The following is a 23041-nucleotide window of genomic DNA, read 5'->3' as shown; positions in this document are numbered from 1 at the left end:
CCAAGCCTATGAAATGGAAAGCCAAAAAACATAGGCCCGAAACTGAAGCTGTGTATTGTTACATAAAATTAACTCCATGAGCTGGGAAGTAATATTAGTGTCAGTATCTATTAAAGTGTTAAATTGTCTTAATACATCTTTTAACCAACTTAAACCCAAATCATGAGCAGCAATAGCAAAAAGGTCAACAACACCAGTAGCAACCAACAACAAATTCCCATCAAATAAATCTTGTAATTCTACTAAGGACGTGGCATGAATCTATTAACGTATGTGTGCAGTTATAAAATTTCTTTAATTTGCTGTCAATAAGAATGTTTTTGAACCACTAACATGTACTGTGGAGTGCATAGGTGAGACATCCATATCCTAATGCTCTTCGGGTATTCCAAATATGTTCAGTACAATCAGCTTCTTTTCTCTCAGAAATGTATACATTTCAGATAACATTTTATGCTGTAGCAACATATCATATGACAAGAGTACAGTACAGTTGTGCGAGATTAACTTACAATAACAGCTGTTGTTTGAATGACTGTTTTTTGCAGTAGCCTTATTTATATGGGGTTATATCCTACCAAGAATATAATGGCTAGCCAGATTCCAAAATGTCAGGGCACATTTGTGCACCCAAACTGTCAAGCAGCTTAAGCTGACTAAAGACAAGTTTTGGTGCAAAGCCCTTCAGAACTTTCCTGTCAGCAGAAAGAGGGAGGCTGAACCCTGAAGGTACTATGATAGGAACAACAAAACATAAATGTCTGCACTCTAGTATAAAAAACACACCAAAAACAAGGAGGATACAGAGAGAGAGCAGCTACAGCAGCATTGATTGTTTGAACATTGACTGTTATGGGAAGTTCAGCTTACACATCTGTATTATGTTCATCATATTGATCACTGCTGCAGTAATCTTAGCAATATGGGTAACTTAACATAGCTAGCTACATTTGGGAGGTGAAAGTCAAAGAGTCCAGGAACCCATGAAGAATGGTCCTAGCAAAGCTTGATCTGGGCCTAGAGAAGAAATCAGGCTTAAAGTGCTTTGTAAAAGTATGTACAGAGGCCCAAGTAGCAGCTTCTAGAAAACTTCTAGAATCTAACCCTTTCAAAAAAGCCATAGCTGAAGCCAAGGCCCTGGTAAACAGGGTCTTGACCCTACTTGAAATACATTTATTATGGTGAGTATAACAAAAATTAATAGCCTTAGACAACCTTTTGGAAACAATAGTTTTGACACAGTTTATCTCTTCTTTTTACCTTCACAAGAAATAAACGATTGATCCAAAGATCTGAGAGATATAGTTCTGTTGAGATAGTATCTGAGTTGTCTGTGGACATCCAAGGTATGCAGTATCCTTTATCCATCATTTTTAGATTCAGTAAAGAAAATGGGGAGATAGACTGTCTGGCTTAAAGTAAATGTGGATACCACTTTAGGCATAAAAGAAGGATTCAGTCTCAAATTAACTCTGTTTCTGTGGAAAATGAGATAAGGTTGACTCAGCATAAGACCTCACAACTCAGATACCCTTGTTGAAGAGGTCAGGGAAATTAGTAAAATTGTTTCCATCATAAGAACCTCAAGTCAGCCAGATTAGCTGTTTCAAATGGAGAAAGTGTTAGCTTCTCTAACACAAAATTAAGATCCTAAGGAGGGGCTACCAGTTTACAAGGCTGTGTCTTATGCAGAACCTCTTTCAAGAACATTTTGACATCAGACTGCCTTAAAAGAGGAGGATCTATGAGCAGACATGCTGAAATAGCTGATAAATGATATCTGATGTTAAAAAGGCATGCATCTGGAGCATTCCTCCCTGGGCCTTTGCTGAAAGTTGGCTTAGTTTCAATTCAGAGATTCCCAGTAAACAAATGTTAAATAAATAAATACATAAAGAAGGAAAAAAATGAACTCTGACAGAGGGGTAAGAAAGCCATAAGGTAGCAACTCACACAAATATCATAAATCCAGAGAAAAACTAGTCCTGAATGCATACTGGTTTTGTTGTTGGCACCAGCTATTAAACCTTTTCCATTTGCTTATATATGATTTTCTAGTAGATTTCTTGTCTCCATTTGTACCTGCTACATGTCCTAAGTAAACAGGTGCCTAAAAGGAATTAAGACTTTATCATCCATACAGTCAATTGGAAATAATGGATTCTATCACTCAGTCCTGTTCTTGTGACAGTAGATCCAGTCTGTGAGGAATCTTGGGTAATTTGCCCCTGGGCATTTCCAAAAGAATGGAGGACTACAGTTGCCTAGTTAAGAAGGGAGTCACCACAATGATTTTATTGGGGTTCCTTCTTAATCCCCAGAAGTAGCATGGATATTAGTGGAAAGGGTGGAAAAGCATACTGGAAACTTCCTGTCTAAAGAAAAGAAAAGGCATCTGTCTTCCAGGCCTTTTTGCATACACTCCTGGAACAGAATTTTGTCAGTTGATTATTCAAAGAGGAAACAAAAAGGAATACTTGAGGAATTCACCACAGATGGATCAGATATTGGAAGTCCCCTTGATCTAGTTTCATTTGTGAGGGTCTGGCCTGGTCCTGATCAGCTTGTCTGCTAAGCAATTTTACTCTGAAGGAATGTAGGATACTTGCAGAGTGAAATTGTGCTGTGAGTCTGTATCTCAAGCTAACATAGATAGTCTTCAAAAGGGGTATGACGTGGTTCTCCCTTGCTTGTTGATGTATCACATAACTGTGGAATTGTCTGAAACCACTTTGAAGAGGTCAAAGAACCAAAGATGGTTCAGAGAGTCGAGTGCCTTGATTAGGGAAAGCATCTTCTAGATATTTATGTGCTTGTTTCTGTCCTTAGTTTCCCACACCCCTGCACTTTTATCCCTCCTGAAACTTCTCCCCAAACATAGTCTGAAGCATCCATTGTGACTAACTGCTTTGGAACAGGAGGGGAGAATGGCAGACCTGGATTTAAGGATAACTGCTGCCTCCATCAAAATATTTATCCTCTAACAAACCCAAACACTGGTATATGAAAAAATAAAGGGTGTTGATGCTGGGTCCAAAAGATTTCAGATAACAGTATATCATTCTTATCTGGAATCTTGCCAGAGGTATCATGAGAACCATAGATCCCATGAGACCCAAAACTCTGAGGTATTTCTTCACAATGACTGAAGTGTGAGAGGAAAATCTGAGAAACAGAACAAGTTAGGGATCTGCTTTTTTTTCCCATGAAAGAAAAGCTCTTTGAATTATTGAGGTGGCTAACTGATATCCCAGGAGCACAATCCTGTTTGAGGGACTCTAGAAAGACAGCTAACTGTTCTCTTTAAATGACAGCTTGTGTAAAAGATCTCTCATCCAAGAGAGGGATTCCTGTTACTTTGAAAAAGACTCTGCAAAGATAACCAAGTCACATAAGTATGAAAATATGTGGATACCCTGTATTTTGCAATGGCAATAATTGGAGATAGACACTTTAAGAACAATCTTAGTGCAGTGGATAGTTGAAAGTTTAAAGTAGTGAACTGAAAATGTGATCCAAACATGGACAACCTTAAGAAACGTCTGAAGTCTGGATAAATAGGGATGTAATGACAAGCAGTTTATAAGTCTAGTGTTACCAGGAAACTTGAACGAGGAAGAGGAGTTAACAGGTTGTTAAGTGACACCATTTTGAATTCAGATCAGTATCACAAAGAAGTTTAGGAAAGAAAGATTGATAACTGGTCTCTAAACATTTTCTTTCTTTGGCACTAAGAACATCCTTGAACAAAAACTATTTACCACTTGAGGAGAAGGAACTGGTTCTATCAATCCTTGGCACAGCATGTGATAAAGAAGAAGTGGAAACAAAAATGTCTGATCTGGAGGACAAGGAATGACCCCCATGGAAAGGAGGGACTTCCTCCAACTGCCATCTGTAACCTTGATGAATGATATTCATAACCTATTTGTCTGAAGCAATCTGTTGACAAAGATAAAAATGTTGATTAAGACTTTCTGGAAGAAAAATGGTCCATGGCGCGTGAGGGTCACAAGGTTTCTTGAATAGTCATTCAGACATATTGGACTGTCCTTGGTTTAGGGAGGATAAAGACTTCTTTATGGAACTCCCTTGCTATTCCTTCTTAAAGGACTTTTTACCTGAATTCTCTTGAGACTGTTTATTATGCTTTCTGCCAAAAATGGAAGAGGAGAAACAAAATCCTTTGAACAATTTAAAAAAAGGAGAGCTGAAAAATCTTAGAGTTTCCCTGGATCAGCTTGCCCCTTTCATCACTCTTTTTCATCATCTCTGCAGCAGAGGAGACACTAAATTTCTATCAAAGGGAAAATTTAAATGCTCATTTTTAACATCATCTGGAAAGTGTTGAGAACACAGCCATGCAAGTCTTTTTAATGCAGTACCAATGGCCATAGCCCCAGAAGAAGTATCAACAATGTTATATACACTCACTGCAAACAATGAGTATGGTCTGTGAAAAAAAAGAAACTCAGTTAAAGCAGATTTTTCCTCACAAGAAGAAACTGCAGATAAAATTTTCCTCGTATTTTCAAAATTTGTCACAACAAACTTTAAGGTATGAACCTGACAATTCAACATTCTGAAAATCAAAGTTGCAGAAGTATACACTTTTCCTCATATATATATATACATATATATATATATATATATATATATATATATATATATATATCAATAACTTTCCTAGCCTCATCAGAAAGAGTAGGATTGGAATTAACTAACTGCTTAGCAGCAGTCAGATCAACTAAGGCTGAAGCTGCCGGGCCAGTTATGAGAATAATGTCTAAAAATGTAAAAGACTGATGAATTTTATGCATCCTATCTGACTTTTAAGGGGTAGCTGGCTTACAGAAAAATTGCAAGCAGTAACACACACACACACACACACACACACACACACACACACACACACACACACACACACACACACACACACACACATCATCTGCAGCTTCTGTGTGGCTATTATGTTTTTGTGTGTGTTTGTGCTGTAGATGATGTGTGTGTGTGTGTGTGTGTGTGTGTGTGTGTGTGTGTGTGTGTGTGTGTGTGTGTGTGTGTGTGTGTGTGTGTGTGTGTGTGTGTGAGTATACCTAATTTTAATGAAAGCATCCATAGTCAACTGGAAAAACAATGAATACATATGGTCAAAAGGAAAGAAGTTAACACCACAATATGCAGGAGCTGAGAAACAGTCTTGACACATGCAATTTCAAAATAAAAAAAATATATATTTCTCAACGTGGGGAATGTTGATCTTACACATCAACTGCCTAGTCAACCATCTGCAATTGACTAGAGAGCTGTAGACATTACTCACGCTAAGTATTTTCAGGTAAACTTTATATATATATATATATATATATGTCTATATCTATCTATCTATCTATCTATCTATCTATATAGATATATGTGGCCAAATCGGTAAGAGCAACTCCTTTAAAGGCAAGTGCTCTCTCATACAACTAAACAAGAAACTAAGAGGTCTAATTTAGTTCAAAAAAGCCAACTACGAGGTCAGGATAGAGATGCAGGCTAAGAACACTCACAAGGCCTTCTTCGACTATGTTTTTAACGTTAACAGTAATACATAGTAGTGTGATGAACTGGTTGTGTACAGTACCACGTTTACAGATCAGGGCGACATAACAAATCTACTGGCTGATAAATTAAACTCAAATGTCACCACCCACTCTGCCCATCTCCACTAGGAGAAATCCCCTACAACATACTACCCCAACTATTAGCAGAGACCAAGTGCTGGCAGCACTAACTAAAGCCAAGAATACCATTGCCATCATTCCCAACAACATTCCTGTTTGCCTCTTGATTAGTCTCAAACATGAACTGTCAGGACCACTTCAGTCATTCTTCGACTGTAGACTTGAAACAGACTATGGTGTAAGTGAATGGAGGACTGCAACAGTCATTTTTCTCCACAATGGCACACCATCAGACACTAGACCCATGCCAGTTTTGCTTTTTAAGTGAAAGTCACCCCTACTTAACCTGACAGACTTCTTTGAGGAGGTCACCAAGGAAATGGATGAGGGTAAAACAGTGCATACTGTGCATGTTGACCTAACCAAGGCATTCAATAGAATTCCTCTTTAATACATTGTTCACAAGCTCTCTGAGCCAGGCATAAATCCCTACATAACTCACTGGATTGCCAGCTGACTCACAGACAGGACCTAAGAAGTCAGGACTGATGAGATCAGCTCCACCAAGTGACCATTCTCCAGGGCTCCATGCTGGGTCCACTTTTGTTGGGCATTTGCTTCTCAGACATCAAGCCTGACGTTCAAGGTCTCTAGCTCAACAAGTCTGTAGATGACAGTAAAATTGTGAGCTGTTGTAGATTCACCCCAAGACACCAACATATCATAAGAGAGTTTAATACAGACAAATGGCTGGTGCAAAAGCCATGGCCTAAAACTCAGTGCCAAAAAAAAAAAAAAAAAAAGGAGTATAATGCACTTAGGAAAACTGTTAACCCAAATTAATTACTCTTTAAAAAAACACCCCTATGAGTTGACCCAACAGAAGGGGAACTGGGACCATATGTAGACAGCAATCTAGCCTTTGACCAACAACTTATCTAAGACAGTAAGAAACCAATTCTATGTCATCCAACTTATAGGTAAGAGTATGGCAACCAGGTCCAAGGAAGTTATAGTACTACTCTACTCAGCCCTTATCAGGCCCATCATTGAATACAATATACCCTTTAGCATGTATCTTTCCCAACACTTACAACACTTGGAACACTTACAAAGGTTTCTCACCAGGAGAATTCAAGCCATGAATACTGTGTCTTGCACTGATTGCCTAATTGCTCTGTCTCGGTATTCATTCTCCTACAAGCTGCTGAGAGGAGATCTTCGTGTGGCTTACATGGCTTCCTCAAACCCAGGATGATGGATCTTTTGCACATGTGCAAAGCAAACAGCACCAGAAGGACTAGACGCAGGATCTAAACTTTGCTTGTGACATAAACAGAAATTGCTAGAGAGACAGATATGTGTCCCAAAGGATCCCCACACTGTGGAAAGACTTCCTTTCCATGTAAAACAGAATTTATACCTGATCCTATTAATAAGAAACCTTGAAAAATGGATGGGAAACTGTAAATTTTCCCCTCGGTCAGCCACCTTGTCCTTTATGGATAGAGGCTGTCAATAAGAAAAGTTTTATCCTAAGTAACAGGCCTCTACAAATCCTTAGTTATCTCTCTGCCAATATGCCCCACTGTATAGACATCCATGATACTCAGGACCCAAATGGTTTGTGGTACACTGCTAGACTTGTATGGGCCGTAGTGGTCATTAACCTAGTTACAATATATACAGTATACATATATATATATATATATATATATATATATATATATATATATATATATATATATGCGGGTCCCCTTCAGTTGATCAAACGTTTATAAGTTCAAACCACATATGGCCGAGACCATATGTTCAAATTTGTAAAAGTTTGATCAGACTGAATGGAGATCTCAATACAGAGTGGAAAGGGAAGATTTCCCATTTCCGCAATGTCATGTGATCTCAGAGTTGGTATATATTTAAGTAAGGGGAGTGTGGGGGGTGCAGGGGGCACAGACCCCTTGCTATAGATGTTTAGTTTTGTGTTTTTTTCTTTTATGTGCTTTTACTTCAGTGTTCGAACATTTATGAGTTTGAACATATTGTCTTGGCCATATGTGGTTCGAACTTGTAAAAGTTCGATCTGCTGAAGTAGATCCCTATATATATATATATATATATATATATATATATATATATATATATATATATATACAAATATATATATATATATATATATATATGTGTGTATATATAGGGGTTTACAACTATGGATACTTGACTAAAGCAAGTCCATACTTGTAACACTGATATTCAGAATGCTGAGGACCGGCAAAGCTGAATGTCTGAGTTTGTCTCACTTCCAGACCCATGTTAGCACTTCCTCCTAGGTCCAGAGTAGTAGGATGTTTCTGGATGCGAGATATTTTTTGTTATTGTCTATTTTCGGCATTCTATGCTTCAGCAGTCCATTGCAGTCATTCTGCTAGCAGAGTAGCTGATTCTCAACCTTGTAATGGTAAACTGTATAGTATATATATATATATATATATATATATATATATATATATATATATATATATATATATATAACAGAAACCTCCTTGAAGACCAAATCCCAGCAAAAAGTAAATGCAAGTAAACCAAAAACCCAGGTTGGAAGAAGCCAAAATGTACTGCAGATCTTAGCACTATCAAAACTATGTCTCGTATTCCTAAGAAGGAAACGCCAAATGCTGATAGTCTTATGAAATTGTAGTGCAAATACTCACAGAACCACGCACTAAATCAACGAAAAAACAATTCTGCTGTACCAAGAAACAAATGTTCAAAGTTGTTCTAGTCTTGCAATCGAAGTAATGTTCAAAAAACCATTCGGTCAAGTAGTAAATCCACAGTTTATTGTAAGCGCTGTCTGATGAAGCGGCAGTTACATGTCGTGAAAGAGCTTACAATAAACTGTGGATTTACTACTTGACCGAATGGTTTTTTGAACATTACTTCGATTGCAAGACTAGAACAACTTTGAACATTTGTTTCTTGGTACAGCAGAATTGTTTTTTCGTTGATTTAGTGCGTGGTTCTGTGAGTATTTGCACTACAATTTCATAAGACTATCAGCATTTGGCGTTTCCTTCTTAGGAATACGTAGAGACATATTTTTTGATAGTGCGAAGATCTGCAGTACATTTTGGCTTCTTCCAACCTGGGTTTTTGGTTTACTTGCATATATATATATATATATATATATATATATATATATATATATAGAGAGCGAGAGAGCGAGAGTGAGAGATGATATACATAGAGATTGATTAGATATAGATATATATATATAATTTGGGGGGTGCAGGGACTTGCTACCCATATGTTGGGTGCATGTCAGCATGCATCTTGCAAAACGTACGTACTTATAAATTTTTCACTGGGATGTATTCCTGTCCAGATGAACTTAGCATATTGAGATCTTACCCATTTGTAACTCAAGGTTTCATAGGTTAAGCTATGGACACAATAACTCTTATGTGCTAAGTGCACTAGCTTTTTAACAAGAGCCACTATGCATATTTACACTAACATTTTATGTTCTCTCTATTTAATTTAGAAATACTAACAGCAGAGTTATTCCTCTATATCTATTATTACTACTGAGCAAGTTAAGAAGTACTCCTGACAAAAAGGATTGAAAATATTTATTTATTGCCATTTGTTTATAAGTTGATAATATTAAAAATATGATTCAAAAGTCAAACTATTTACTGATGACTGCCTACTTTTTATACCACATCCATCTACTTAATTTCCACTTATAGAAAATATAGAACATATTTAGAAAACATTGACCGAGACAGTTATACTAAAGCAGCTAAAATGAACTTTAAGAATCGATGAGAAGATCTTTTCATTCAAATTTGCTCATTGGTCACTCTACTTTCCCTTACCTGAGGAGACTAGATAAAGTCTTCAGCAATATGTTTTAGTTAAATAGCATTTAAGAAAAACATCTATTCTTAGCATATCCCCTTGCTAAAGTTCATACATGAATTAATTTTATCCTTCATATGTAAAGGGACAGCACACAATCTCTCAGAATGTTCTGTGTAACAATGCTAGAAAAGAGAGATTTGGTCTAACTAACTCTTGTTTATACCCTTTATCATTTAGTGTCTCCTTTGTGTTAGAAGGAATGCTACTAAATCTGCTACAGTGGATGCAAGTAAAAGCTGCTTTGTTAAATTTCCCTGTCTGATGGCTTTAAATATATTCCAAAGGTAAGTTATGGCATGGGCAAAACTGGTTTCAAATAAACACTACATTTTCCACTTGAATGAGTTCTAGAAAGTAAACTGTCTTAAAAACAAGAAGCATACATTTGACATCAATTTGCTTTACAAATAACCAAGTGAAAAGTTATGTTTAAGTCATGGGAGCAAGAAGGAGGCAAAGTCATTAAGGATAAAGAAAATACTGGTTTGAGTTGCCTGCCTCCATGGTGTGGAAGGATAGAGATGTTACTGTTTTCATATCTGATACTGGAAAAGCTTGCTTACCTTTCAACAAGAGTAGGGAGGGTAGGGTGTATCTAGGGTACAAGAATTCAAATTTCCTGATGGAGACTAGGGAAAACCTCACTCATTGCTTTTCAGGGAGCGGTGAGTTTCCTGGACAGAACACTATATACAGAAGTGAGGATATAGCCTCTGTGGTCAGCCCACTGCATGGCCCCTCTCCTGTTACTGTGACAGGAACTCACAAAATGTTGGAAAGAAAAAGGTGAACACTCCCAATGACTGCCTAAATAATGGCTTTACCCAGGCAATGCTCATCATGTGATAGGGAACAAGAAGGACCATTAGCCAGAACAGGACTAATGATCATCAGGCAGAGGGGGCAAGAAATGAAAAAAAAAAGTTGTCATATAGATAAGTTATGATATAGCTCACTTTGATTTCTGGAAGCATTTCAGACTGATAGCCCTATAAATTTGTGCTTCTCTGCATGTGTAAATTTGTAGGGTTGATTGTGTCTGCCTGTTACACAGTCAAAGGCTTCTTTAAAAGCACACATAAGGGTGATTTCTTAAACCATTTTAAACTTGTGGTGCATCTTTCACTTGCTTCATAGTCTAGGGAATTTTTTTATCAAGTGGGATAATATATAACACTGTCCTTCTTATCCATTGAAATTGCAAAGGCAGATTTCTGACAAGCATACTGTGATGAATAAAATAATAAACATGAATTACATATTTCGAATACAGCTAAGAACAGAGCAACCATATCCTATATAGTTGCATCCTAAGCCTTCATTATTCAGTTGATAAATATACATAACAAAACTTGGAAGGAATATGCATTATGACCAGCATGACTTTGAAGTGCATGCATGCATGAGTGTGTGTGTGTGTGTATGTGTATGTATGTGTATATATGTGTGTGTGTGTCTCTGTGGACATCTGCATGCATGTGTCTGCATTTGAGAGTGAGTGTGACCGGGCATGCGTTCATGTGATCATGCATGTGTGTGAAAAATATGACTGAGGATGCTCATCACAATATAGGAAGAGCGGTTATCCCAGATAATTGGTCAATAAGCATTCTAGTGTCAGTGTACATGAACAAAGAGAATATTCATGGCAGAACAGTGGTATCAAACTCCTGTTATAATGCATGAAATTGGTGTAGAGGTTGAATGATTGATGAATATACAGTGTAGGAGAAAGTATGATGGAGGAATGAGCAGTCGAGATTCATATCATTTCACAGTTCATCTAACCGAATGTTCGAAGTGATCATGCAAACAAGGTTGAAGGTGGAAGGGAGAACAACTGGGTATTCCCTAACTTTCTAAAAGCGTATGACTAAGAGCCCTAAAAATTGATTTAAGTACCCTGCAATGGTTCAAAATTATGGGTGTGGTGATAGAATTACTGTAGGCTATGTACAAGGACCCAGTGACACAAGTAGGAACAGTAAGAGTCTTCTAAAAGCCTCTTAAAGATGTTCCCAGTAGAAGTGGATGTGCATCAGGGTATAGCTCTGTACCTTCTCCTGGTCTTAATAATAACAAAATATATCTGCAAACAAATTGGAGGGAATAGGCCAATAAATCTGGTGTTTGCAGAAACATTGCTCTACAGGCAGATTCTGAACAGGACTTACCTCAAAGGATTCTAGAATGCTAAAATGAAGGCACATGGAATGAATTTAAGTACAGACAAGGCAGTGGCCACTGTAGCAAAGAGGAAAATAAGGAGAAACTAAAAATTAAGTTAAAAGGGAAACAGTAGAATATATTAACAGTTTCAAATATCTGGGAGGTGTAGTTGAGGAGAAGGGGAGTCAGAATGAGGAAGTCAAAAGTGCAATCAGAGGTGATGTAGTCAAGTGGTACAAACCATCATGGATAGTGCATGAGAGAAGAATGCTAAAGAAGCTGATAAGTAAGGTATACCAATTGACAATGTGACCAGTGCTGCTGTATGGCACAGCAACTGCACAGAGACAGTGGAGGAGCTGAGGAAACATGAGAGGATGGAGATAAAATGCTCAGACAGGTAGTAGGATAGACATAGTCAGGCAAATGAAGAATTGAGGACAATATAGTAGACAGCAAAATAACCCAAGTAGTAGAGAAAGTCATAGTATAGATTAGGACAGTTCTGTCACATATGCAGGTAAGCAGAAGGTGATTTTGTTAAACAGATTTGGGAGAGACAGTATGAAGACAAGAAGAGACAAATATGCTCAGTTAAGTAATAGATGGATTGCATGAGAGAGGACCTGAAACAGGTGAGCATGGCTATCAAAGAAGGGATCAAAATCTCTCTAAATGAATTATGAAAAACACCTCAAACCTGTATATAATGGTAAAAAGGTTGACAGTGATGATGATGATGATTTCATAACCAGTATGGAATGAATATACATGACAAACTGATGAAGACCATTATTTGAAATGCTGTTATTCTTAAATGTAAGCATGCAAACTGAAAACAAAGTATAACAATTCACTTAAAATACAGTTGCAAACAAAAAAGCCATTAAATGTGTCCTGAGTTTTCTTGGTATCTGATATCAAAACCTTTTTACTATGTACATAAACATTTTTAGACCTTTCCTGGTCTCTCTGATTAAAAAAAACATTTCCTTTTTATTAGCTTAGAGGTAAACTATTTAACTAAATAAATTAGCCTACCATTTGCTTAATTTAGCAGCAGAATTGTATCTGGTAGCAGTGTTGTAATGCAGTGGGTTTATAACACTTCATCAAGTTTTTGAAACTTGAAATTCGAAACTCATATGGTCCAGACCATATGATCAAGTTCCAAAAACTCAAAAAATATATATGTTTTTCCAGGAAGGCAAGCCCCTGCACCCCCCCCCCACATGTGAGGCTGCCCCCCACACCCCCTGAAACTTCAATATAGCAACTCCCAGTGGGGAAAAGGGTACATTTCCTGATCTCCAATGTACTGCAATCTACACAGAACTGCTTTAAATGGGAATTTACTTGCAGGGGCTGTGGGGGTCCAAACCCCACATGGGGGGTGCAGGGGAGCTTCCCCCTGCAACAGATTTTTTTATTTCAAGTTGTCAGAAAATTGATCTTACGGTGTTAGCCATATGAATTTCGAACCTCTGAAAACTCAGTGAAGTAATATAAACCCAATGCAGCCTTGAACAAGGTAGCCTCTACTTTCAAGTGTGTTACACCACAGCATATGACATCCATTAAGCATTTCACCGTCCAATATGTATTAATAGCCACTCCCAATTGTCTAATAGTTGATAATGCATAATTTTATTCTCTTACATTCAACAAGCTCTGCATTAATCCACATATGACACCAAAACGAGCTTTCTAGATGTCAATTAATAGAATTGTACCTATATGTATAGACACACAAATGTGCATATGACAAAGAAGGTTAAATATAATATGCACATATGCATGTTTGTACTGACAAAGATACTAACAAGCAAACAGGACAAGGGATTATATATGTATTCTTGAATAGGAAAAGACATGCTATATTTAAAAAAAACACAATATTGCTTACATTTACTATGTATAAAAATGCTTAAAAACTGAAGGATTACTCAATTTGTGTACTTGACATCTGTAAAAACATTATATTCTCTGAAAATGTTTTCATCCTATGAATGTCTGTCATATTCAAGTCTGAGTTCCATTTTAACTGAGAATGGGACAGGCTAGTAATACGTGAACTGCCTTGATCAGTCAAGGATAACAGGAAGTCATTCATGATATGGGTGGAAGCATGACATTTTGAGAGTATTAATTAATGGCAGTATGTACTGTGCAGACACTCAGAAGGCACTGGAAATGTTTCTTAGTCCTGCTGAGTAACTCTCTAATCTCTGCAGGAGTTCAGTCTCAGCACAGGAGATTAATCTTGAATTACTCATTGACACATTGATATCCCTGTGCCTTTGACTGTAAGCACTGTACAGAATGCTAGGAAGATGAAAAAGTAAAAAAAAAAGGATAAAAGAAAAAAAAAGTAAGCTATAAGTATGGAATTTCAAATTTATACCAATAATTATAGCTTCACAACATTATTCTTTAAACTTAAGTGCTTCCAAGCAAAGTGATTGCAACTAATCTTGACTACTGCAAGTACACGGCTGCTTTTTAACAAAGTAATCTCAAATTTTTTATACCTCTAGATAATAGTTCAGAGAGGATTTTATGCCTGCTGAGATCAAAGTTACCGAAAACTGGACTTATACAATTCTTATTCCAGGAGGTTATTGTCTAATTCATGAAAAAATCATTCTTCCATTCTTACTTATCATTTATAAAGGAAAAACATATTCAGTGGATTGCTTTCATCCTTGAAAATCTCTAACATAACCTGAGGTCAGATATAAATGGAAAACAAAAAGCTGCGTTTATTTATGACAATTGCACTATGTAGAAAGCTTGGTGGTCTGGTTGCAACAGAGCAGCATTTAAAATTAAATAAGATATGGACTCTCTAAAAGGATCATTAATCTAGGGTGCAGGTGATGCAAGATTCTGGACCTTTGGGCTTTGGGATGCACTGAGTGGCTCATCTGGCAGAAAAGCTGTGGCTACATTGCACCCAATTGTGTGCTGTCTCTATCTATCTATCTATCTATCTATCTATCTATCTATCTATCTATCTATCTATCTATCTATCCATCTATCTATCTATCGATTTATGTATTTACTGTTTGCATCTGTTAACTAAAGTAGGTCACTTTTCCCAGTTGACTGTTAACAGTCTCAGGCTGGGAGTACCAACTCAATGGAAATAAATATAACAAAAGGCTTTTGTTTTTGTGTAGGAGAAGCACAAATACAAGAAAGATAGCATTTTATGAAAGCTCACTTTTCTAGTTCCTAAAGACATGCATTAAAATTGAGTAAGGAAATGAATACTGAAAAGTAGCATTCATATAAGACGCAGTAATACCAGCTAGCACATGAAATTTGGATTGCCTTGACTGAATCAATGTCATAATAATGAAGGTAGTGTTGCAGAAATGTATTATGCGTGCGTTTTATTTATTTGGGAAATCAAGCATTGACTTATCATATTCAGGTAGCACCCACCAACACACACACTCACAAAATGAGAACAGTGCACTATTTTATTTATTTATATACCAGGGAAATCCAACTTGGAACAAAGACAATTTTCAGCAGAGGCCCGGGGAGAAATGCTCCAAACGCATGTCTTTGTATTGTGGGGGGAAACCCACATGAACACAGGGAGGACATGGAGACTCCACACAGAAGGCCTTCCAGCCAAGAATTGAACCTGAAAATCTCTTGCTGTGAGGTAACAATGCAATTGCTGCACCACTGCACCATCCACTAAATTTCTGAGTGTGAAGTCCAACTTGTTGCATCAAACTTTAGGCTACTGGGAATGGATTAATTTGAAGAACGCTTGCTACAATAATAGTTTGCTAAGTGTTTGGAATCTATCCTCTAGTTTTGGGTATTGCCGCTGATCTAGTGCATGCATGGAAAATCATTATTATGCACTGCAAGTAAAGTGGAGTGGAGTTAGACTGCTATTAGTTTTTAATATTTAATTTGTTTCCCTTATTCATAGCAGTTTTACAACTGTAATTTTGCCCCAATGAACGTGAATGCCTAGATATATCACCAGTCACATTTACAATATACATAGCCATCCTGTGTAAATATAGCTTCCTGGTAATCTTTTATGTTACGGTTCCTCTAACATAAGAGCTTCTCTTACCAAAATTAGGGCTTAGAGCTTTTCTCAAGAATGCATGTTTTACAAGAATACAATCTTTAAAAGATATACACTATGTATTACATTTGTGCATTAACAAGTACATTTTTTCATCTCTTTTTATGAATTTATACATTCATTCATTCATTCATTCATCTTTTATTTCTCAACCAGATAAATGGCTAAGTAGTGACCATTTTCGGCCATGACCCTGGCTCATGAGGAGAACGTAAAACATACATTCAGTGCAACTTTTTTATACTCTGACCCATACCTCTCAACCTCTTAGCATAAGAATTGAGGGACAATGCTTAAAATATTGGGGGGTGGAACAAAAGTCTAAAAATAGGGAGAGATTTTAAATATTGCTCTTATAAATATAGAAAGTTGTTAGAATAACAGGTTTTGTGTTATGCATTTTTGGAGGATATAAAGTCTGAAACTCAAATGTGTACATTATTTAGTGACTTCCTCGTCAGTGATCTGTTAGAAACCAGGGTCAGAAGGCAATTCAAAGTCCATAAGCTGTCATCTGGAATTCTTGTGCCCTATATGAATGCTCCTTTTCAGTATTCATTTCCTTACTCAATTGAATGCATGTCTTTATGAACTAGAAAAGTGAGTTTTTATTAGATGCTGCCATTTCTTGTATTTGTACTTCTACTCACAAGTTTTGTGAGGAACAGATCAAAAATATGAGGCAAAAATCTGGATATTCTGCAAAAATCTGGACAGTTGAGAGGTATGCTGTGAACTAATATACTGTTATAATGTTCTTAGTGTAATGATAAAACAGGGTTTTGCATATTAGACACCACTGCCTAAGGGCCATGTTCATTAATAATCAGTTTTGTTATCTTTCACGTATACAGCAAGCTATGTCACTGTCTTATCTTGTGCTTATTTGAACACAGTTGTAGCAAAGCTGTACAGTAAGCACACACTTTATAGACATATTTTCTGTATGTGAAACAAATGTTTGTATTGATTTCTTATCATTCTGAAGCCAGTAAACAAATTTAGGATCAGACCAGCTTCATAACATCTTGAACAAAAATTATTGTGCATTGCTAAAGGCACCAGCTTTAACAACTGCATGCAGACAATCCACATAGCAAAATGTAACTTAACCTGATGTCATCAGGAATCAACTGTTGATTGTTCTTTCTTCTAGTTCTACACATTCAGACTATCCATACAAAAGACTAAAAGTCACTTTAATACATTCCAGCAGCATCCTTAAGTGGGCGCTATTTGAGTCATGTACCCTGTGATGGGTCCTTACTCAGGGCCAGCAATCAAGGAGATTCAATCCTCACCACTGGCTCCGGTGAGGGACGGTCACTAAGAGCAAAGATGGATGCACACAATATTTTCAGATGCAGCTGCCTGCACCAAGCACAATTTTCCTTAAGAACACACACGGACTGTACTCCATTCCTGGGGCTGGACTCTTTTTCTCTCTCCAGACCCACACAAATCTCCAAACTGACCACTTTGGAGCTCTGTGTCCCTGTTCCCAGTAGCTGACACACACGTGGATTTTTGAGTTTCAAACACACACACACACACACACACACACACACACACACACACACACACACACACACACACACACACACACACTCACCTGGGAAAACTGGCACAGATTTACTAGCTATGATCCTTTCTGTCCACACTCTGAGGTAATCATGCTGTCACCAGTCAGCTACAATAAGGCTCATACAAAGGGTACCCAATTATACTGTGTAAAATTAATACTAATACAGATGGTAGGGTGTGAATAAAGCAACAAGGCTTTCAGGAACAGCCACAGTGTCACTAAAACAAATGTATGTACTCTCAAGATGTGCAAAGTATTCTCTAAAGGACCAGCCACAATGAAAGGTATTAAGATATTCAATAATAAATAATAACAAAGAACACAGGAGAATACTGAATGCAATAAACAGCATAGCTTCAACCACAGAGATATAAAAAAATAACACAGTTGTATAGTTTTTCATAGATGCAGATAACAATACTAAACTATTCTTACTAAATGTCCCTGACTGACTATAGAATTACTGTTACCCGAGTACATACTAAAGCAAGGCAAGGAGATGTGTGCTGAGTGTCTTACCACAGCAAAAGCCAGATGATGTCTCTCTTTGTCTGTGTGGATGTGTGAGACATCATTGCAAGCATTCTTAAACCTGGAAAATGCTGACATCTGCGCACTCACAGAAATCTGGTTCAAAGCTGCGGAGAGCACCCCAGCCTTACCTGGTTACTCATCTTGTCATACATTCAGACCCCAAACTATGGACAGTAAAACCAAAGGAAGTGGAGTCTCAATATATATATTAAAGACATACACACCTCCAGGCTGGTCAAACAATATGACACACAGGAGACACCTCAGGTGCAGTTAACCATCGACAAGATCCCTATACAAATCATAGCCAGCTACCGGCCCCCAAAGCTGACTCAAAATGCCCAATCCACCAATCTGGATTTCTTTGACTCTATCAAGATTCAACTCTTTACCGTGATTCTGGATGACTTTAACTACCCAAACATAGACTGGAAGTACTACTCATGCCAGAAGACATATGCCCACAGATTTCTCACTTTTGTCAATGCAAATGGTTTGGAACAGCTAGTGGATACCCTCACAAAAGGTGACAATATCTCGGAATTGGTATTAACCAACATGAGTAACCACTGCAGCATCCCTGCAGTATTATCGACCCTGGTAAGATCCGGCCATAAAGTGGTCACTTTCAAAGTCACCATCTCCCCCAACCCCCCCCCCCCCCAGCTAGGGTCAAACAAAAAAACTTCTCCAAAGCTGATTACTGCCTCCTGTGGGATGGTATAAACAACTTTACAGTTTCCTCCCCCTTTCTAGGAACTGGCACCAGTATCCAAAACTATAACAAAGCACTATATGAGCATTTATATAGATGAATAGAATCAATAATACCTAACAGGACTAAATCTTCCTCCGCAAGGAAGAGTAAACTTGTCTGGTGGACATCTGCAATAAATAAACTCTATAAAAAATGGAAAAAAATTACTGCCCAGGACCAAGAAAGAGCAAGTGTCCAATTGGAAGCAATCTCTCCAAAGCCTGAACAAGCAAATAAGAGCACTAGTGAAATCTTCCAAAGTAAACTTCGAGTCCAAATTGGCCACATCTACTAGAGACAATCATAAAGCCTTCTTCACATATGTCTTCAGTCTCAAAGGAAGAACACAGATCTGTTCAGAACTGATGGTCAAGGACACCACATATACAAATGCCATAGATATAGCAAACTTGCTGACTGACAGATTCAGTGACATCTTCACCCCCCCCCATCAGTAAATCAGGACATTCCCAGCACCTGCACCCTTCCCCTTATATCTAGGGGAACAGGTCATCGCTGCTGTCTCAAAGGAAAAAAAATACATCCTCCATGGGACACGATAACATCCCAGGCTGCACTCTACATGAACTCAGGCAGGAACTTGCAGCACTATTAGGTGCCCTATTCAAACAAAGCCTCACTACCAGCTTTATCCCAGCTGAGTGGACAGCCACTGTCATCCATTTGCACAAAGGTGGAGCATCTACCGATTTGGGAAATTATAGACCCATCAGCCTAACTAGCCAGATCTGCAAGGCCATGGAATAGAATATCATGGACCTCGTTAACAAGGACATTGGCAACCTCCAAACACTCTATCCCACACTGTTTGGCATCAAAGGGGAGGTCATGTCTATTAAATTTGATCGACTTTTTTGAGACAGTCACCAAAGCCATGGCTGAGGGAAAGATGGTGCACACCACCTACCTTGACCTGACCAAAGCCTTCAAAACTCTTCCCCACTCGGGCATAATAGATAAACCCTCTCAATTAGGCATTAATATGTATGTTACCAGATGGGTAGCTAACTGGCTCACTGATAGAACCCACCTAGTCAAAATACTGGAAGCCACCTCAAGCAGTAGACCCGAAATGAGTGGTGTACCCTAGGGTTCGGTCTTGGGCCCTCTGTTATTTGGGATATACTTTTCTGATGTGCAGGGCAAAACCAGTGGGCTATGGCTGACAAAGTTTGCAGATGACTGCAAGCTGGGCATTGTCATCAATTCCCCTAGTGATGTGGACATCCTCCAAGAGGATCACACCCAAACAAATGAATAGTGCCAGAAATATGCCCTCAAGCTGAACAACAACAAATGCATCATCATCTCCTTTGGGCAGAGTGACATCTCCACAAATTATCACATTAATAACAACATCCTAAGCACACAATCAGTCGTGAGGGATTTGGGCACCCAGGTTGATAGCAACTTGACTTTTGACCACCACATTGCTTCCATTGTATGGAAAGCTTTCTACATGGCCCACCTCATAAGCAAGGGTATCTCATCCAGGGAAAAGGATGTCATAACATCACTGTATTCTTCCCTTATAAGACCCATTATTGAGTACAACACCCCATTCAGCATGTACCTAGCAAAGCACATGCAGCAGCTGGAGAGACCACATAGGCTCCTAACCAAGAGAACCCAAGGCCTCAAAAAATCTACCATACACAGATAAGCTAAAAGCCCTATCCCTGTACTCAGTTTCATACAGATTCCTCAGAGGTGACCTCTGTCTGGCATACAAGGTCATCTCAAGCCCCGCCTTGGTGGGACTGCTGCATATCCACAAGTCAAACTCCACTCGAGTAACCTGCACAAATGGTCTCAACCTTGCCTGTGACATCAATAGGACTTGTTGGCAGGACATATTTGTGTCCCAGGGACTCCTCCATCTGTGGAATAGACACCCTCTCCACATCAAGCAGAGTACCTCTTTACCCATTTTTAAGTGCAACCTGGATAACTGGATGGGAAACAGAAAATACATCCTTGGGATTCTACCCGTGTCCCTGCTGAACAGGGACATCAAGTGCTGACTTGTCTAAACATGGGCTAAACTCTTGGCTAGGCTTCTAAGGGCCTCAGGGCCTATAGTCTAGTAAAGTCCTATGATCCTATGATCCTATGATATATCCTGTCAGAAATCCTTCCTGTCTGATTCCAGACTGCTGCAAGAGTTCCAAAGAAACCAGATGCTGTTTAGAGGATGACATCCCTTCCGGTCACATTACTCTGGTACAATACACATACAGAGCTTTGCTAAGATCTGTGGCAGCATCTGAATGCTATAACACAATTTCAAACTTTCCCCTTTCCAGGGTTCTCTGATAAAACATAGAAGTTTGATAATTTACAACAATACAACCTAATATACATGCATATATTCTTTCAGTCCACCAGGACCTACTGTTGATGCATTTTTAACACAAGAAACTTTACAAATATATTTTTAACTCAGACATCTGTACAGATCAGTGTGATTGACAAATAACATAAATTCTTTGCAAAACTCCAGCTAACTATGCTGGCATATGTACACATGCACTGTCCTAATCTCCCTGGCACAGATGGCACTACTTCATATCACCACATGCCCTGCAAAGTAAACCATATATATAAAGGGAGTGACTGTCTTAGCAAAACATGATCTGCGTCCTCCTGAGCATATTTTACACAATTCTTAGAGTTTTACTAACAATAAACCACAGTGAGGAATAGGGAGAGACCCTTTGATAATTACTATCATTATAGTATTATTATTATTATTATTATTATTATTATTATTATTATTATTATTATATTATTATTAGTATAAGCATGTATAGCACTGAAAAAAAAGCATAATGACATGATAAGGATCACAAATGGTTAGTCATTAGCAATTAGCAGCCACCTCAGTTACCATTTGAAATGCTGGGACCTGCTAGAGTGAGAACTGAAACATGGGGACTGAATGCACAAAAAAGAGTTTACATATACTAAGTCTGAGATGACCATTTCATGGGAATATTTCAGTTTCTCAGAGGTATGGCAATCTCAGAGTTGGTATATATGTACATGTATATGCATGCATATGTATATATATATATATATATAAATATATATATATATATATATATATATATATATATATATATAGCGAGAGGGAGAGAGAGATAGATATATATATATATATATATAAATATATGTATTGGGTAAGGGGTACAGGGGCATGCCCCCATGCAAAAAAGCAAAAAAAGAAGTTTAAATGGGAAGAGAGATCTTTGAGTTTCGCTCTTCTATTTTTTTTTTTTTTTTTTTCAACTTGTTGGCACTCAGCATTTCATTTATATAGTCTACATTACACATTCATTCACTGCAAAATGCTGGTAAAATGTAAAGTATTTCAGTTTCAAATGCCTCAGCAGTAACAGTGCCTTGATATATAAAACCATTGGAATGCATTGGCTCTTTTGAATAAACCTAAACATAACAAATAGAACCTACCAAAATACTGTATGCACAAACAGCCCGCAAATTAATTATTTCATCTAAGGTACAGTGTAAGATTCCATGTAATCATTGTTCTGTTTTTGTTTCATATTGTACTTTTAAGATACCCAGGTTTACGCTTGGTCTCTGAGGCAGCTACACTACCACTGAAGGCGACTGCTCCCCTTCTGTGTCTTGAAGCTACTGGCTAAACTTGTACTTAATGAAAAGAATATTGTAAAGGCACCACATACAGTATGTCTGTAAATGATCCAAAGAAAATTCAAATTCAGCTATTTCCTAGGAGGTTAAGAAAATTAAAGAGAAACATATGCCCATAACATACACTTAATTAAATATTCAATTTGAGAACATTGATAAGCCTTACAATTCAAGAAGGGAAACAAAGGACCCCAGCAGTCATATATTCTACTAATCATAACATAGGTTGTGCAATAGCCACCAAAGCTAAACAATGAGGAGAAGGAAAGACATCTGATATCTATTTGAAATCATTCTGGAGAATTATTAATGATCTTAATGTTTCTGTGCTACAATGTAATGGAACTACAAGCTCATAGCTTCACCCGTGTGTGTGGTGGTTACAGTGTTTTCATTTTTTGGTTTGCTCACCATGAGGCTTTTATCTCACTTGAATCCCTAGTCTGTGGAAAAACAATTCAGAACTGTTATTGATTTATATTGATGAGACTTTAACTAGCAACTAAAGAAATCTCAAACAAATTAAGTGGTGATTGGTTCAAAGGTATAGCCACCTTAGTTACTGACCAACTGACGGA

The sequence above is a fragment of the Protopterus annectens genome, chromosome 4.part0 (assembly GCF_019279795.1).
Source record: "Protopterus annectens isolate FY-2018-M chromosome 4.part0, PAN1.0, whole genome shotgun sequence".
Lineage (NCBI taxonomy): Eukaryota > Metazoa > Chordata > Ceratodontiformes > Protopteridae > Protopterus > Protopterus annectens.
Note: the sequence above shows the minus strand (reverse complement) of the source record.